Below are 17,204 nucleotides of genomic sequence, written 5' to 3' on the forward strand. Positions count from 1 at the left end.
GTTAGGTTAGGTTAGGTTAGGTTAGGTTAGGTTAGGTTAGGTTAGGTTAGGTTAGGTTAGGTTAGGTTAGGTTAGGTTAGGTTAGGTTAGGTTAGGTTAGGTTAGGTTAGGTTAGGTTAGGTTAGGTTAGGTTAGGTTAGGTTAGGTTAGGTTAGGTTAGGTTAGGTTAGGTTAGGTTAGGTTAGGTTAGGTTAGGTTAGGTTAGGTTAGGTTAGGTTAGGTTAGGTTAGGTTAGGTTAGGTTAGGTTAGGTTAGGTTAGGTTAGGTTAGGTTAGGTTAGGTTAGGTTAGGTTAGGTTAGGTTAGGTTAGGTTAGGTTAGGTTAGGTTAGGTTAGGTTAGGTTAGGTTAGGTTAGGTTAGGTTAGGTTAGGTTAGGTTAGGTTAGGTTAGGTTAGGTTAGGTTAGGTTAGGTTAGGTTAGGTTAGGTTAGGTTAGGTTAGGTTAGGTTAGGTTAGGTTAGGTTAGGTTAGGTTAGGTTAGGTTAGGTTAGGTTAGGTTAGGTTAGGTTAGGTTAGGTTAGGTTAGGTTAGGTTAGGTTAGGTTAGGTTAGGTTAGGTTAGGTTAGGTTAGGTTAGGTTAGGTTAGGTTAGGTTAGGTTAGGTTAGGTTAGGTTAGGTTAGGTTAGGTTAGGTTAGGTTAGGTTAGGTTAGGTTAGGTTAGGTTAGGTTAGGTTAGGTTAGGTTAGGTTAGGTTAGGTTAGGTTAGGTTAGGTTAGGTTAGGTTAGGTTAGGTTAGGTTAGGTTAGGTTAGGTTAGGTTAGGTTAGGTTAGGTTAGGTTAGGTTAGGTTAGGTTAGGTTAGGTTAGGTTAGGTTAGGTTAGGTTAGGTTAGGTTAGGTTAGGTTAGGTTAGGTTAGGTTAGGTTAGGTTAGGTTAGGTTAGGTTAGGTTAGGTTAGGTTAGGTTAGGTTAGGTTAGGTTAGGTTAGGTTAGGTTAGGTTAGGTTAGGTTAGGTTAGGTTAGGTTAGGTTAGGTTAGGTTAGGTTAGGTTAGGTTAGGTTAGGTTAGGTTAGGTTAGGTTAGGTTAGGTTAGGTTAGGTTAGGTTAGGTTAGGTTAGGTTAGGTTAGGTTAGGTTAGGTTAGGTTAGGTTAGGTTAGGTTAGGTTAGGTTAGGTTAGGTTAGGTTAGGTTAGGTTAGGTTAGGTTAGGTTAGGTTAGGTTAGGTTAGGTTAGGTTAGGTTAGGTTAGGTTAGGTTAGGTTAGGTTAGGTTAGGTTAGGTTAGGTTAGGTTAGGTTAGGTTAGGTTAGGTTAGGTTAGGTTAGGTTAGGTTAGGTTAGGTTAGGTTAGGTTAGGTTAGGTTAGGTTAGGTTAGGTTAGGTTAGGTTAGGTTAGGTTAGGTTAGGTTAGGTTAGGTTAGGTTAGGTTAGGTTAGGTTAGGTTAGGTTAGGTTAGGTTAGGTTAGGTTAGGTTAGGTTAGGTTAGGTTAGGTTAGGTTAGGTTAGGTTAGGTTAGGTTAGGTTAGGTTAGGTTAGGTTAGGTTAGGTTAGGTTAGGTTAGGTTAGGTTAGGTTAGGTTAGGTTAGGTTAGGTTAGGTTAGGTTAGGTTAGGTTAGGTTAGGTTAGGTTAGGTTAGGTTAGGTTAGGTTAGGTTAGGTTAGGTTAGGTTAGGTTAGGTTAGGTTAGGTTAGGTTAGGTTAGGTTAGGTTAGGTTAGGTTAGGTTAGGTTAGGTTAGGTTAGGTTAGGTTAGGTTAGGTTAGGTTAGGTTAGGTTAGGTTAGGTTAGGTTAGGTTAGGTTAGGTTAGGTTAGGTTAGGTTAGGTTAGGTTAGGTTAGGTTAGGTTAGGTTAGGTTAGGTTAGGTTAGGTTAGGTTAGGTTAGGTTAGGTTAGGTTAGGTTAGGTTAGGTTAGGTTAGGTTAGGATAGGTTAGGTAAGGCTAGGTTAGGTTAGGTTAGGTTAGGTTAGGTTAGGTTAGGTTAGGTTAGATTAGGTTAGGTCAGGTTAGGTAAGGCTAGGTTTGGTTATTGTAGTTTACGTTAGGTAAGGTTAGGTTAGGTTATGTTGCGTTAGATTGAGTTAGGTCAGGTCAGGTTAGGTTAGGTTCGGTTAGGTTAGGTTAGGGTAATCTTGCAAGTTAACACAGTCATTTACATTTGGGCTGCTAGCACTTGATCTATCCTCACACACACACACACACACACACACACACACACACACATCCTCAGTTTACATTTGCAGAACCAGTTGAAGGAACTCGTCAACCCATTACATTAAACTTGGTCTGAATAATGAATAGTCCAGGCGGCCGACAGCACCACCCCCACACGACTGCCCCCACACTTGTGTGTGGTCAGCCTGGAGGTTTCCCAGGTCATCATCATCGTCGGGTCTGTGTTATCGTCAGGATCCCCCCCCCCCCCACAGGTCACGCGAACCATCACCATAGGTCACGCACCTCCTGCCTGTGGTGCTGTGGCCGGGCGTGTGTAAGGGGACGGTGTGTGTCTGTTACAATTGCCCCACCACTGTCTCTACGCTTTAATATGTATTTAGGGTACATGTTCAAGGGCTATTATCCCTGTGTGTGTGTGTGTGTTTGTGTGTGTGTGTGTGTGTGTGTGTGTGTGTGTGTGTGTGTGTGTGTGTGTGTGTGTAATGGAATAGAATATTTGATTTACTCGGACTTGTAACAAAAAGTATGGAGCGCTGCTCTTTTAATGACATCAGCAGTTAGAATGTAATATATGATTTACGTCTGAGTGATTCTACAATACGACTTGTCCGCAATAGTTACATTTCCCTGTCATTACAGTAATTCATCTAAGTTGACTAACCACTGCTCTCAAAATGAGCGATAGTTTGTTAAGAACATTTACCTCAGTAGTTTGCATGGGCAATATATATCTGAACTGAGTTGGCCGAGATTGATGATAGTTTGCGATATACTTATTTCGCAGGCTAACACTATCATCATTTTCCACACACTGAAATGAAACAAGATATTCATCAGCCACAACACTAGCATCACACTTACTGCAACTACGACCACCTTCCCTGCTCTCCTCACCTCGATATCTGCCCACAGTTACTGGTAATGTATCCCCACAAGCTCGTAGTCTGCTGCTCACTAAGATTCGATTACTCCGCCATAATTGTACAAGATGTTCCTCCATGCCATATAGCTGTTTACAGATTCTGTAAATACTACAGATTGATTTAGTTAACAATTTGTAATTCATAGTTGTAATCAATTGATCTTTTAATCTTAATTCAGTTGCCTTTCTGAAACAAGTTGGACGGGTAATATTTTGCAGTAACCTCGTCTGATTGCAATAAACATTTATACATCAAATAACTCAGTTTAGTGTTCTGACCTGAAATTAAACGCGACCAGTAGCCAGTCATTCTACATTTGATATATATTTTGCGTGGGTAAACACCAAGTTCTCCATGCACTATATCAATGCTTGTCTTCATGTGAACACATACACATGCTTCAGAAATATTATTTGCGATAATTCCCTCTCCCTTACAACACCGTTAGCCCATATTCCTGATGCATGAACCACAGCTGGTAACACCATAGTATTGCACAGTTCAGTCTGCGTATCAACTGGCAAATCAAACCTACGACACGTACCAGTTAGTGACTCTTTTTCCTCCTCTCTATACCACCATTCGTGGTCTCTGTAGTAACCTACCTTCTGTTGAACACCATCTGTCGAGTACCTCTCCTAATACCTTACTTCTGTCTGAGACCCAGTTGTCTAAAGGTGTTCCCACCAGCCCCCACGTTCTCCATTCCCACTGATCTAGAGCAAATCATCTCCCACCCTAACCATATACCTGACCGCTGTGATCACTCTCTGGATCTGTTTTTCACATCTAGTCCATCCCGCTGTAAATACACACTCTCATGAATGTATCTATTCTAACGGCACCTCCCCACCCAACAGCCCCTTCTAAGAGTAAATACTGGCACCTGAACAAAGCTGACTGGAATAACTAAGTGACTTCCTTTCTGACTTTCCCTGGGTAAATTACTGTTTCTTATGTGGTGATGCTTCTGTCTCTGCCAAACGCATAGCAAAGGATATTGTTGCGGGAATGGAAGCATTTATCTCCTTTTCCTCCAAGACGACTTCTTTAGGTGTTACTTTGGCTTTTGTTACTAAAATCTGGCTGCTTGTATGCCCCCACCACTAGCTAGACCGCGCAATACTCGGCAAGCAGCGGCGTCACATGATTACTGTGTGGCCGTTGGCAACTCAAGGGTGGGCCGTTTTGATAACTGTTTCTTTCCCTATACCTCGAAGTTTTGGAACTCTCTACCCTCTCATGTCTTTCCTACCAACTATGACCTGGCACATTTGGAATGAAAGGTTTTTTTGCTTCCTCCAGAGTTCTTAGATACTTTCCCTCGTCTCTTCTCTTCCGCAGTCCTCTGTATTTCAGTCAAGGCCCGGCCTTGATGTGGCCTTTGATCCGTGACTGGAGTTCCTCCACCACTACTCACACCTTTCAACCCACCATTCCCCATCCCCCGTCCCTCTCACCCCACCACAGCAATCCCAAGTCTCTCACCCCTCTCATGCCCCCTTCCTCCCCAGCCCGGACCCCTCTCACCCCATTTCCAGCTCTTACTTGTATCACCCTATCCCTCCATCCTTCTTAACCCCCCGCTCCCCCCAGCCCAGCCATAACCTACACGACCGTCTTCCTTTGGTCAGTCATGGTTTGGAGGGAGTGCGTGCCTGACCCGCTACGTGCTCAGAGATAATCATGTACTCCGTTACTGACAAGAACACACACACACACACACACACACACACACACACACACACACACACACACACACACACACACACACACACACACATACACACACACGTACCTGCCAGAATATGTCTGAAGATGGCGCAAAGGTTATGAGGTAAGGCAGAAGAGACATGGACTGCAACACCATACAAGGGGACATTGACTGACTCCAAAGTTGGTGTGATACACGGTTGACGAAGATCAACCCGAGGACGTGTAAAGGAATGAGGATGGGTCTCAGTGTCAGAAGACCTTCACGTGAAGGAATGTATGTCTACGAGAAACTTTGGAGTCAACATCATCCCCAGTCTGCAGACAGAATCTCGCCTCTCGGTATTACTTCAGGAGAACAGATATTATATTTGCATTAAAGTTCATGGAGAAGGCAATATTGAACAAGCTATTCTTATCATATGTAAGACTGAACTTGGAATATGCTGCTCAAGATTGATAATTGCGCCTAAAGAAGGAAAAAGAGCTAATGGAGAAGGTACAAAGGAGAGTAAGAAGGAATGTACCAGAATGGAAATAGCCGAGTTACAGGGAATGGTTAGAGGCCTTAGGTTACCTTTAATGGAAGAAAGAAGAGTGAGGGATGACTTGATTGCTAACTATTTTTCTAACAGAGAGATGTAGGGGTACAGCAACAAGGCGAAACTTGCTACGAAAGATGTGGAGAAGTACTTGTATAGTATGAGAATGGTGGGTGACTGGAAAGAAAATGAGGGAAGACAGGTTTCATGCACACAACATACATTGATTTGAAAAGTTGTATGATGGTAGGGAATGTTTAAATGAAGAGAGGGTAGTACCCAAGAGTGAAAAACTCCCTCCCTGCACAGTACCAATTAGTAATTACAGAGAGGTAATCACACACACACACACACACACACACACACACACACACACACACACACACACACACACACACACACACACACGCACACACAAACACACACACACACACACACAAACACACAACACACACACACAACACACACACACACACACACACACACACAACACACACACACACACACACACACACACACACACACACACACACACACACACACACACACACAAGGTACTTGAAGTCGTAAAATACGTTTCTGAGATGATCAGATACTGATAATTAGGAACCTTAATATTATAGAGATAGACTGCGAGAAGGAGACAAGCTCTTAGGAAGACGTCTCTTATCATCTTATCGGTGAACACACCAGGATCAGAGGGACTTATACACCATCATTGATAGATCTTATCTTCACAGATACTAACAAGGATACTGAGAATATCATTCGTGTTAACAACGATACTGAGAATATCGTGTGAACTAGGATACTGAGAATATCATTCGTGTTAACAAGGATACAGAGAATATCATTCGTGTTAACAAGGATACAGAGAATATCATTCGTGTTAACAAGGATACAGAGAATATCATTCGTGTTAACAAGGATACTGAGAATATCGTGTGAACTAGGATACTGAGAATATCATTCGTGTTATACCACAGAGAATTATGTAATGCTTAAGTTTGATTATGTAATAAATGAGGATGTTTATGGAACACAGATGCGACCACATTTCAGGGAGAGAGAATCTTGGAAACTCAACAAAACTCAACAGTTTCTTTGGTACCACAGATTAGGCGTCTGGAGTTTCGAGTGTCCAGGATCTTAAACCAGTTTGATTACGTGAACAACGAGCAGTTCTTCGAAAGATGTAGGAATGCAACCAGGGGCTGTAACCTGACATGAATGACAGAACTTGTTAAAAAAGATGTCAAGATATACTTTTGCAGTGTATGGGTAGTGGATGCATGGAACAGACTAAATGAGAGAATTGCAAATGTGGATAAGAATAAAAAGCTGTATGATGATAAAGAAAGGCTCAAGAGACCCGGCCCAACGAGTGTAGAACTCCTCCCTAGTACCACCGTACAATTAGATGATTGAGTAATTACGAGTTGAATTCGCAGAAATTGGCCGAAGCATTAGCAGGAACAGACACCTCTCTCTACTGTCGCCTTGTTGGCCTAGTTACTTTACTCTGATAAAGGTAAGGAATGTGTAATCTAGTAATAAAAGGTACAAGTGTGTGGGCAGCGGGAACGTATGGGAATAAAGAACACACCTAGAAATCAACTGATCATGTATGAATATTTGGAGATACGTGTCGTGGAGAGCCAGAAGGTTGAGTGTCAATATTAGAGCATAGGTGATGACCTGAGAGTGAAGTACATAAAGGAAAGAGTGAGTCACATTGAAGTTGTAGCACAGAGCAGTGACGGAGGTTACGAGGTTAATCGCGTGACGAGCACTGTGTATTGAAGGATGAAATGGTGTAACAGACCACCTGGCCGGCGGCCATTCAAGAAAGCTCAAGGCTAAGCTTACACAGCTAAAGGTTTAAACGCTCGTTCGTGTGGTGATGTGAAGGTGTAGAGAGTCAGGACAGAGGATTCAGGAGGAACAAGAAAAAGCCATAAAGGTTTCTGTGTACATTAGCACCAATTTCACTATGCATTATATATATACACACACCAGAGCACAGTCGTATTAATCCTTGTGTGTGAAGCAGAACCTTTAACTCGTTGAACGATAAAGTACGATTGTTTTGAACACGAAAGTAAAACCATTAGATATGACGTGTCTCATTTTTGACCTGACCTATAACGATTAGGTCAGTCACGACATGACATCCAAGAGACGTACCGTACAGTTATGCTCAGAGGTCGTACCGTTGCGCCCAAGAGTCGTACCGTACGTTATGCTCAGAGGCCGTACCGTTGCGCCCCAGGGTCATACCGTCGTGCCAAAGGTCGCACCGTTGTGCCTAAGGGTCGTACCGTCGTGCCCAAGGGTCGTACCGTCGTGCCAAGGGTCGCACCGTCGTGCCTAAGGGTCGTACCTTCGTTTCCAAGGGTCGTACCGTCGTGCCTAAGGGTCGTACCTTCGTTTCCAAGGGTTGTACCGTCGTGCCCAAGGGTTGTACCGTCGTGCCCAAGGGTCGTACCGTCGTGCTCAAGGGTCGTACCGTCGTGCCCAAGAGGTTGACGATGAGGCAGCGCATCAGCAGGAGCAGCAGCAGGAGCAGCAGCAGGAGCAGGTCGCGTGTGAATAATGAACCGTCACAATCTGGTCGGTGAAGGAAAACAAAAATCATTGCTTTCTTCTGGCGGCCGGCTACAGCAGGCGCTGCTGCGGGGGGGACACAGCTGGAGAGAATGACAGTAAAGATGTTCAGGTAAAATGAGAAGAATTATAGGATTATAGAATCATGAGATTATACAACTGACGTCTTTCCAGGACGTTCCGGGTCACACTGGGTCATTATAGCCTCTTTGCCTCGTGCAGGGAGGTCACAGGCAACTTACCTCGTGCAGGGAGGTAGGTCATAGGCCCTTCATCCCGTGCAGGGAGGCCACAGGCCACTTACCTCGTGCAGGGAGGTCACAGGCTCCTCACACCGCACATTTCTCAGTCTTCCCTGAGCTTTAGCCTCGCCTCCCACGCTGTCTCATTTCAGCTCCCATGTTTCCTCCCGCAACCAAGTCCACTCCCGGGTACCTAGATCACCCTGCTTCCTCCGCTGTCCTCCACATCAAACTTTACTCTTGCTTCTCACTCTTCACACACCTTTCTGGAGTTTCTCTCTGCCACCAGAGCCTCACACACCTTTCTGGAGTTTCTCTCTGCCACCAGAGCCGCGTCATCTGTAAACAGCAGTTGGTTCACCAACAATCCCTCTCCCTTCCATGAATTGGATTAAACATCCACGGTGACATCGCTCATCTTCAACGCAGACCTCCCGTCACATAAACCACCCACCCTCCTCCTTTCCTACTCTCGCACACGCTGTGCTCCCCCAGTACTAACTCTTCTTTGCATTTAGTAACTTTTCCTTTACACTAAACCTTCGTAGCGCCGTCCACAAGGCCTTTCCGTCAACCCCATCAGGTACCACATGCGGTTCCTTCTCGCTTTCTACAAGTGTTTCTGAGACAAGTTCTTGAAAGCAGACATCTGGTCCACACATCTACCTCTCCCAAAGCCACACTCTTCCTCTCCTGTGCATACCACCACCCCCTCAGTCACCAGTCTAATTCGCCACTGTAATTCGAGCATTTGCTTTTGTTTCGCTTGCCCGATCGCCGTCCCCTGCGTCAGTGAGGTAGCGCCAAGAAACTGGGGGAAGAAAGACCACGTCCTCTCACACTCATTCTCAACCTGTCGTGTGTAATGCACCGAAACCATTCATTAATTAATTCATTTACCTATTTGTATATACCGGACGGTGAAGGTTGGTTCAGAACGACAGTTATGGAGAGTAGATGTGTATATCCGCCTCGCACTCCTGAATCCCACTCGCTTCAGCTTACAATATCAAGGTTACTCAGGTTGATGCCTGGCACAAGTCTTTGTAAACTTAGCAGTTACGGTTCCTTTCTTGCTCACGGCACGCCTGGGACAAATTGCTGAGGGAATATACCTACAATAACCCCTTGCAGGAAGGAACAACATTACCTGGCCTTAGCTGTAAAGCAGCATTACCTGGCCTTAGCTGTAAACCGACATTATCTGGCCTTAGCTGTAAACCACCATTTCTCCTGAGGTTTTATTCAACGTCCCAGTGATTTACGTCCTCCTGCATACCATAGTGACGACACAAGGAACCTGCAGATGTCGTCATGTTCCGTGTCTGACTGACAACAAACCATTTAGTCCACAGACGTTAAACTTGAGCTCACGGCTTCCCAGGTTTAAAAAAAGATCCATAATATCACTTGGTGCAAACGCAGACACGGCATAGTTGAAATCGAGGTGTCTCACTCTCCATGAATACTTCATCCTTGAAGGTCTTTTTTTTTTTTTTTCTTTCAACAGGATTGACTTCCACACGTACTGCATTCTTATCGTGAAATATAAACCTCTGTTGAGGGATAATGATATGTACATTAGCGTCAAAGGAGACGCATTTATCTGGACGATCACCAAACCGTACGCACATTTTTCCACTCAACACACAGCTTCATGTATCTTTGCCACCACATCTTTTTGCATTGGTCCACTATCACTCAACTTCCGTGCGTGTGTTTGCCTTCACACGGTCTCCTTGTGTGTTCGCCACATGCACAGTGTCCACACGACTCCACTCCCGCACTTCCCACGGTAGTTCATCCCCTAACACTGTTTTCACTCGTGTTCACCATCACACAGTCTCCACACCTGTTCACAGCTACACACATCCAACACCTGGCCGTAATCACAGTCCCTACACTTGTTCACCACCACAGAGGTCCCATACATGTCCAGCGTCAGGCGAGAGAAGCATGGAATACAGTCAGAGGGGCAGAGAGTACACCAGCCTCGCCATTATATGATGGGAGTAAGGAATGATAAGTGGGACGATCACAGGGATACATGAGAGCAAGGAGCGAAAGATGAGACAAAGAGAGAGAGAGAGAGAGAGAGAGAGAGAGAGAGAGAGAGAGAGAGAGAGAGAGAGAGAGAGAGAGAGAGAGAGAGAGATCGGTTTAGTTATGGAATCAGTGACAACCGTAAGTGTCAGGATATAGAGGAAGATGACCCATACAAACAGACGTAATGGGAAGATTTATTGTGGGAAAGAAGTTCTGTTGTGATGTTGGTAGCTCGTAACCTCCGGAGAACTTCAGCAAATCAGAACAAATATGGAATGTTGATAGTGCACGATCAGTCAGGATGGTAGAACTCGGGTGGAGGAAGCAGCGAGAAGCGCACTCCTCCGAGGTACAGTGTCTTAGATATTTATCTTCTTGTCACTGAGCACACTTGAAGGAGATGATGTGACTCAAGATCATCACGAGATCTTATCTCTATTTGTAGTAGGACGGAGGGGGATGATATCAGATACGAAACACACCACTTAGAAAGTATCATTTTGTAATACATGTTGTTGATTCGGTGGTTAATGAGGACAAAACGATCAGAGTGGAAACTTAACTCAAAGGTGAGACATAACACAAAGGTTGACATTTTCTATGAACACATATCTTTAGAAATGGAGTTCCAGATGAAACATATACAGTGAAGCATTTAGAACATGGGTACCGTTAGCTGTAGATAGCAAGGGAATTTTAGACATTAGAGATGGTTCAATAGTTAGATGCGAAGAAAAACCCCCCAGCCTAGGCAAGTACCCTGGGGGAAGATCTAAGTGGCCTTACAGTCAGCCGGCATCTGAGACGCTTGAGACAGTACGACACGAACACAGCAGTATAGGGACGGAGGAGGAGGAGGAGAAGGAGGAGGAGGAGGAGGAGGAGGAGGAGAGGAACTGAAAAAAGAGTATTACGGACAAGGCTGCGCTGACTACGTAGCGGCACCTTGCCTGGAGTGAAGTCCTCCTCCTCCTCCACTTCTGCTAAGTCTTTACCTCCTCAGTTATAACTTGATGACTTGCTTCCGTGGAGATCGTATCAGCACAAGACATGTTGAGTCAGGGATTTTTTTTTTATTCTTATCAGAATTACATTCGGCTTCATTTTCGTTCTTCATCATTGCAGAGATGTAGTTGGAGGAGTCGAGTATACTCTCTTACCTATAAAATTTTTCGGTGTTTAAACAAAAACATTTCCAGAAACTCTCGTAATTCAAAGTTTCCTCCACTTTCCCGACCTGATTAGTCCATACCTAACTCTCTTAGTGATAGAGCCTTATTTCATTAAGTTCTACTGTGGATGATTCCACATAGAGTCTCCATCCTTCCCTCTTTTATAGTTATCGCTCTCAAGGTCTCCTAGCTCCAGGTGGGTAAGACGTATGGACCAGATGACGTACCTTATCGTGTTCTGCAGGAGAGTGTGCCTCCGTAGCACCGGTTTTTGCTTGCCTGTTTTGTCTGTATCAGGACGATTAAGCCCTATGTTTTACCTCCTCCTTGGAAGCATGCCTTGGTGCAGGCCATCCTTAAGAAAGGAAACTGTTCTAATTCTTCAAACTATCGACCCATCACTCTCGCTGCTGCTGGCTCCTACGTTTTTCAGTTTCTTAAACGCGCAGTTTCATATCCTTCTCTCGGATCACCAACTCGGCTTTAGTGGTGTAATGTCCACTTGCGATCTTTTCTCCTTTGTGATTCGCCTTTGATCCTCCTCTCTCAAGGATTATGGTGGTTCTTTATTTGTGATCCTCGACGTCTCCCGAGTATTTGACCAAGGTGTTGCCTATTTTTGCTCCCTGACCTTCCTCTGTCTCCTTTAGCGTAAATCTTCCTGTCTAGTTGGTTCATTGTGGTCGTCTGTGGTAGAGCGACTTCTTCCTCTTGCCCTATCAGCAGTGGTGTGCCCAAGGGTTCTGCCATGTCGCCTACATTCTTCTTTGGGTTAATGATATTTTTTTCTCTTATACGTCTGTCCCTCTCTGCTATTACGGTTTACTCTTCTTACTGCAGCTCTTCGTCCCTCCTTTCCTTCCTTCATATCTCATTCTCTTTTTTACACCGAACACACATTTTTACCAGTTTTAAATCTTATTCATTTGCTAATGTCAGATTCCAAAACACTTCAGTGCAACCGTATGATAGACGAGATTTGTTATGTATAACCATATTCTCCGCTCCGTCCAGAAAACCTCACGTAAAGGGCATTACAAACTTTGTCGACCAAAAGCTGAGGGTGTTGTATTGGTGCAGTAAATGTTTTTTTTTTTTTTCTGAGAAGGTGTTCGACATCCACAAGGATGTCGTTCCAGTAAGGATTACTTCTCGTTCCATATCCACAGGGATGTATTCGTCCCCAGTAAGGAGTACTGGTCGTATATCTAGGGTGGCTGGCTCTTCATCCACATTTCTATCTCGACCAGAGTGAAATAGGAAAAAAAAAAAAATCTGCCTCACTCAGTACCAGTCCTTGTTATCACTCCCTCCAACTCTTCCCTTCCCTCCGCCATGATATTGCCGCTGTCATCTGTGTGTTGTCCAGGTGTTGTTTCTACCACTGCTTTCGTTTTCTGTTTGCATGGGCTTCTACCCACAAAGGCCCGGATTCGTGGCTTGCCAGGTAGCTGCTGCTTCCCTTAGTTTTTGTGTGGAGACAAGTCACACGAGGATTGTTCGTTATTACAGTATCACATTCTTTTCTCTTAAAGCCAAGTTCTGGAATTCTGTTTTTTATATTTTATCTTTTCCTTTACTTATAACCCTTATGACTGTAAGAAGCGAGCCAGGAATATCTTACGGGCTTTGATTAATCTTTATCATTCTTGTTTTTTTTTTGTCCTGCCTGTCATCAGAGATGGTCAAGACTACTCATGTTTATGTCCACGCCATGTCGGCTGTGAGAAGCAATGATACATTTGTTTATGTAGATTACGTAGCTATGTTGACACGGCAAGCGGAAGGCCACCAGGGACAGCTGGAAGATAATCTTGACAGCTAACAGCATGAAAATGAGCAAAGGAAAATCTTGAAGTCCACATTAAGGTAGAGAAGACAATCCTATCTGAGCTGTGGAGTAGAACTCACGGCTTCAGCAGAGATTCTGTGATCCCAGTCATGGAAGAGAGGATCATTCCTCGAAGCCAACAGTGTGAACATCTGCCTCGACGTATGGATATGAATCGTCGACCCTGGATCCCAAGGTGAGTCATCGTGAAGCAGCGTAGATGGTGCCCCTCACAGTAGTCATGTGTGTGACGCGACTGTTCGTGGAGGGACAAAGAAAAAGAAAATAAGAGACGGGACGAACTACAAGTTGAACCCAAACTTTCCATTTGTTGATAGAGGACATGTGACGGGGCAAATGAAAAGGATGGAGGCAACAAGTAACCCAGTAATGTTTTCATGACGGTACACGACCAGGGGACACGACCAGAATACTCAGGGGACTAATACATCGTGGGTTGCCTTCATGAAAGAAGAGGGTTAATCATGGATGCGGAGAAAGGTGAGGAAACATACCTGGGTCGTGTACCAGGGAAGAATCTTGATGAACTACGACTGACAAGGAATATCCTTACCAGACGCCAGGTACAGGTTCGAGGGTCAGAGGTGAGGAGCATTGATCGTTCTTTCCCAGAGTCGTCTATTGTGATGTTTTGTCGCTTTTTATTTTGTCTTTTACATCAGGTCTTTACGTCGTCGATGTATATGACTTCCCACGAGTGTTTGCGTTAGCCGGTGAGGCGATGTGGCGGCATGGATTAGTGAGAGTGATTTCATACAGTTTCCCAAGTTGGAGGTGGAGATTATTTCCCGAGCAGGAGGTGGAGATTATGTTCCTCGAGTAAGAGGCGGAGGTTATGTTTCCTGAGATGGAGGTGGAGATTATTTCCCGAGCAGGAGGTGGAGATTATGTTCCTCGAGTAAGAGGCGGAGGTTATGTTTCCCGAGCAGGAGGTGGAGATTGTGTCTCTTACCACAAAGTTTCTTATGGATTGGTTGACGTTGAGATCTCCGGTGAACTCGGTTGCCTCAGGTACCCTAAATATTTTAAGGTAATCTGGTATCATATGTCTTCTTTGACGTGGTGGTAAGCTGGGTGGCAGCTAGGTTTACGTTCCACAGTGTGGGACATTCATCTTATTGAGTGTGTACCCAAGATCTGGAAATCGTCACATATATTCGTTGCTGCAGCAGATGTTTGCCAGTAGCTATGCTAACACCTGCCTCGGGGGGTGACGCCTGTGGTTCTCTCATGGTATGTCGAAACGTTTGGGGTGTGGTGGACTTGAAGGTTGTAGCTAGTGAGGGGGAAAGAAGACATCCTGTTGCTCTTGTATGTAAAGATTCGCTAGTTTTCCAAGCCTGTCACGGGCTCTTGTCAGCAACAGCCCGATCTCTGGGCTAGTGTGTGTGTGTGTGTGTGTGTGTGTGTGTGTGTGTGTGTGTGTGTGTGTGTGTGTGTGCATGCATTAAGGCGGAGGTATTGCGTATGATGTGTTTTCATATGTGATTATAAGACTGAAACATTTGGTGCAGCACAGTGTTGCACATCATGTCGTTTGACTCTTTGGGCTGCAACACTGCGTACACACAACACTTGGGTTTTCCTCGTGTGGCTTTTCATGTTGTTATTGTTGCTTTTCCGCTGTTGACTTTTGTGCTTTGATGTTGGGACATTTTTTTTTTGTGTTGTTCTTGTGTAAATTTTGGTATTACAGACATTGTTGTCGTTGATTGCAGTTAGATTTGTCGAAATGTTTGGTTGGTTGGTTGGGTTGGTTGGTCATTAAGGCCGTCAGCATTAACTTATAACAAGTAGTTGAAAGGTCTTAAACCCCTGCTTTAGGTATTCATTATAACACTAAGGCTATACACGCTTTCACTACATATACGGACCTTAGATGCTTGGTTGAGATATCGCCTACATATAACTCATGCATCAGTATTTATTTCCGTTTCAATCTCTTCGGTGAGACTACTGGCATAGTGAAATGCTCTCATGTCAGAGAGGTGTCGCTCTTGTCGTCACACTGGGTCACTTTTCCTTCATCTTAATGTACTTATCTGCAGCAGCTGTTTCTTGTCAGGCTTCAGGATGGTCGTTATCGCTCGTAGTGCTGTGTCTGCGTTGTAGCTGACTGTTCTGTTGTTGGTGCGTTGTTTTGATGGGCAGGTCGTCTGGCGTGGAGTGGTAAATGACTGGGTTTGGTCAGCAGGCTATCTGAACTTTACATAACAGCCAATACCGTCAAAACATTACATTAGAAAGCGTACGTGCGTGAGAGACGAAAGCCAGCGTACGTGAGTGAGAGACGAAAGCCAGCGTACGTGAGTGAGAGACGAAAGCCAGCGTACGCGAGTGAGAGACGAACGCCAGCGTACGTGAGTGAGAGACGAAAGCCAGCGCACGTGAGTGAGAGACGAACGCCAGCATACGTGAGTGAGAGACGAAAGCCAGCGTACGTGAGTGAGAGACGAAAGCCAGCGTACGTGAGTGAGAGACGAAAGCAAGCGTACGTGAGTGAGAGGAAAGTATTTCTGTTCTGGATCAGTTAATTACTCGACAGTTGATTACTCGCGTAGAAAACATGGTAAATACCCAGGTCTTCGTACACCTCCGGAAAATGCACTTCTCATCAGTGACTTTCAGAAGTACAAAACATTACTGACGGATTAAAGATTTATTAGGAACATTACCCTTGGCTGAGGTAAAACATTACCCTTGGCTGAGGTAAAACATTACCCTTGGCTGAGGTAAAACATTACCCTTGGCTGAGGTAAACAGTTGAGGTTATTGAGTTAATGGTCATCTGCTGTTAACTGCTCGTTAAGTCAGATATTGTATGCACACGGACATTAGTCATAATTACAATAATTAGAGAATTAGTGTTATAATTGATAGAGGATCATTTATTGATGATTTAGCTCCGGTCTTGCTATGATTATAGAAGTAATTGTGTTAATTTCAACGCTGCATTTAGTTTACTTAAAAAGGATTTATTTGATATTTTTTATTCGGTATGTGTTCACCACAAAACTTCATATTATTGTAAACAAGACAACATTTTTTAGTTTAACGAAACGAGGCATTTAGTTCAGAGAAGAGATTAGACATCTGTTGAAGATGTATTGAAAGTATTGTATTTAAACGCAAGTCCGTCCACTGAGCCTCATAGAATATTTCAACAGCCGTGGTTTTGAGATGCTAAGGAAAAACTGTAGACTGACTACATCGATGTGAAGAAAACGTACTGTTGAATGTGAAATAAATCACAGATCGCGAAACACTCAAAAGGAAAATATGATTGACTGATTGCAGTATCGCCAACTTCTGCTATTACAGATGACTCCGAAACCTTAGAGAGAGAGAGAGAGAGAGAGAGAGAGAGAGAGAGAGAGAGAGAGAGAGAGAGAGAGAGAGAGAGAGAGAGAGAGAGAGAACATGGTTGCGTTCTGGAGCGACGGAAATTTTCGTACTTATTTACTTATGAGGAGATTTTGCCCAGAAGGCAGGGTTGACCCCACAGCGTTCACAGCGAGGAAAATCTTAAAAAAAAAACCAGTTACGAATCGCGAGTCGTGTGACTCACGTAGGTGTCGTTCGTGTTATGTGTGAGATGGAGAGATGTTGTGTGATTGTGGACTAAAAGCCATCGTTTAAACTTAGGAGAAGCAGACCGGAAATTACAGCCGAGGGTTGAGGACAGCGATGATACAAACTACTACAGAGAAGCCCGACATCTCACCAACAGTACACATGTGGAACACCCTGGATTCCCTCGAAGCCTCAGAACACTCAGGGAGGCTCCAGTCATCCATCGATATATAGAATAAACTATGTGTAGCTTGGCTTAACGAATCTCCTTTAAAAAAATCAAAAAGATACAAATAGATACGTAAACATCTCTAGTTATTAATAAGGCACCAAAGACACACATCCAGAAAATCTTCCAAATGCATAGAAATACTCACACCATACACCTGTGCACGCTTCAGACTTCTCCTCCATTTCAAACTATCC

The sequence above is a fragment of the Panulirus ornatus genome, chromosome 4, assembly GCF_036320965.1.
Source record: "Panulirus ornatus isolate Po-2019 chromosome 4, ASM3632096v1, whole genome shotgun sequence".
NCBI lineage: Eukaryota > Metazoa > Arthropoda > Malacostraca > Decapoda > Palinuridae > Panulirus > Panulirus ornatus.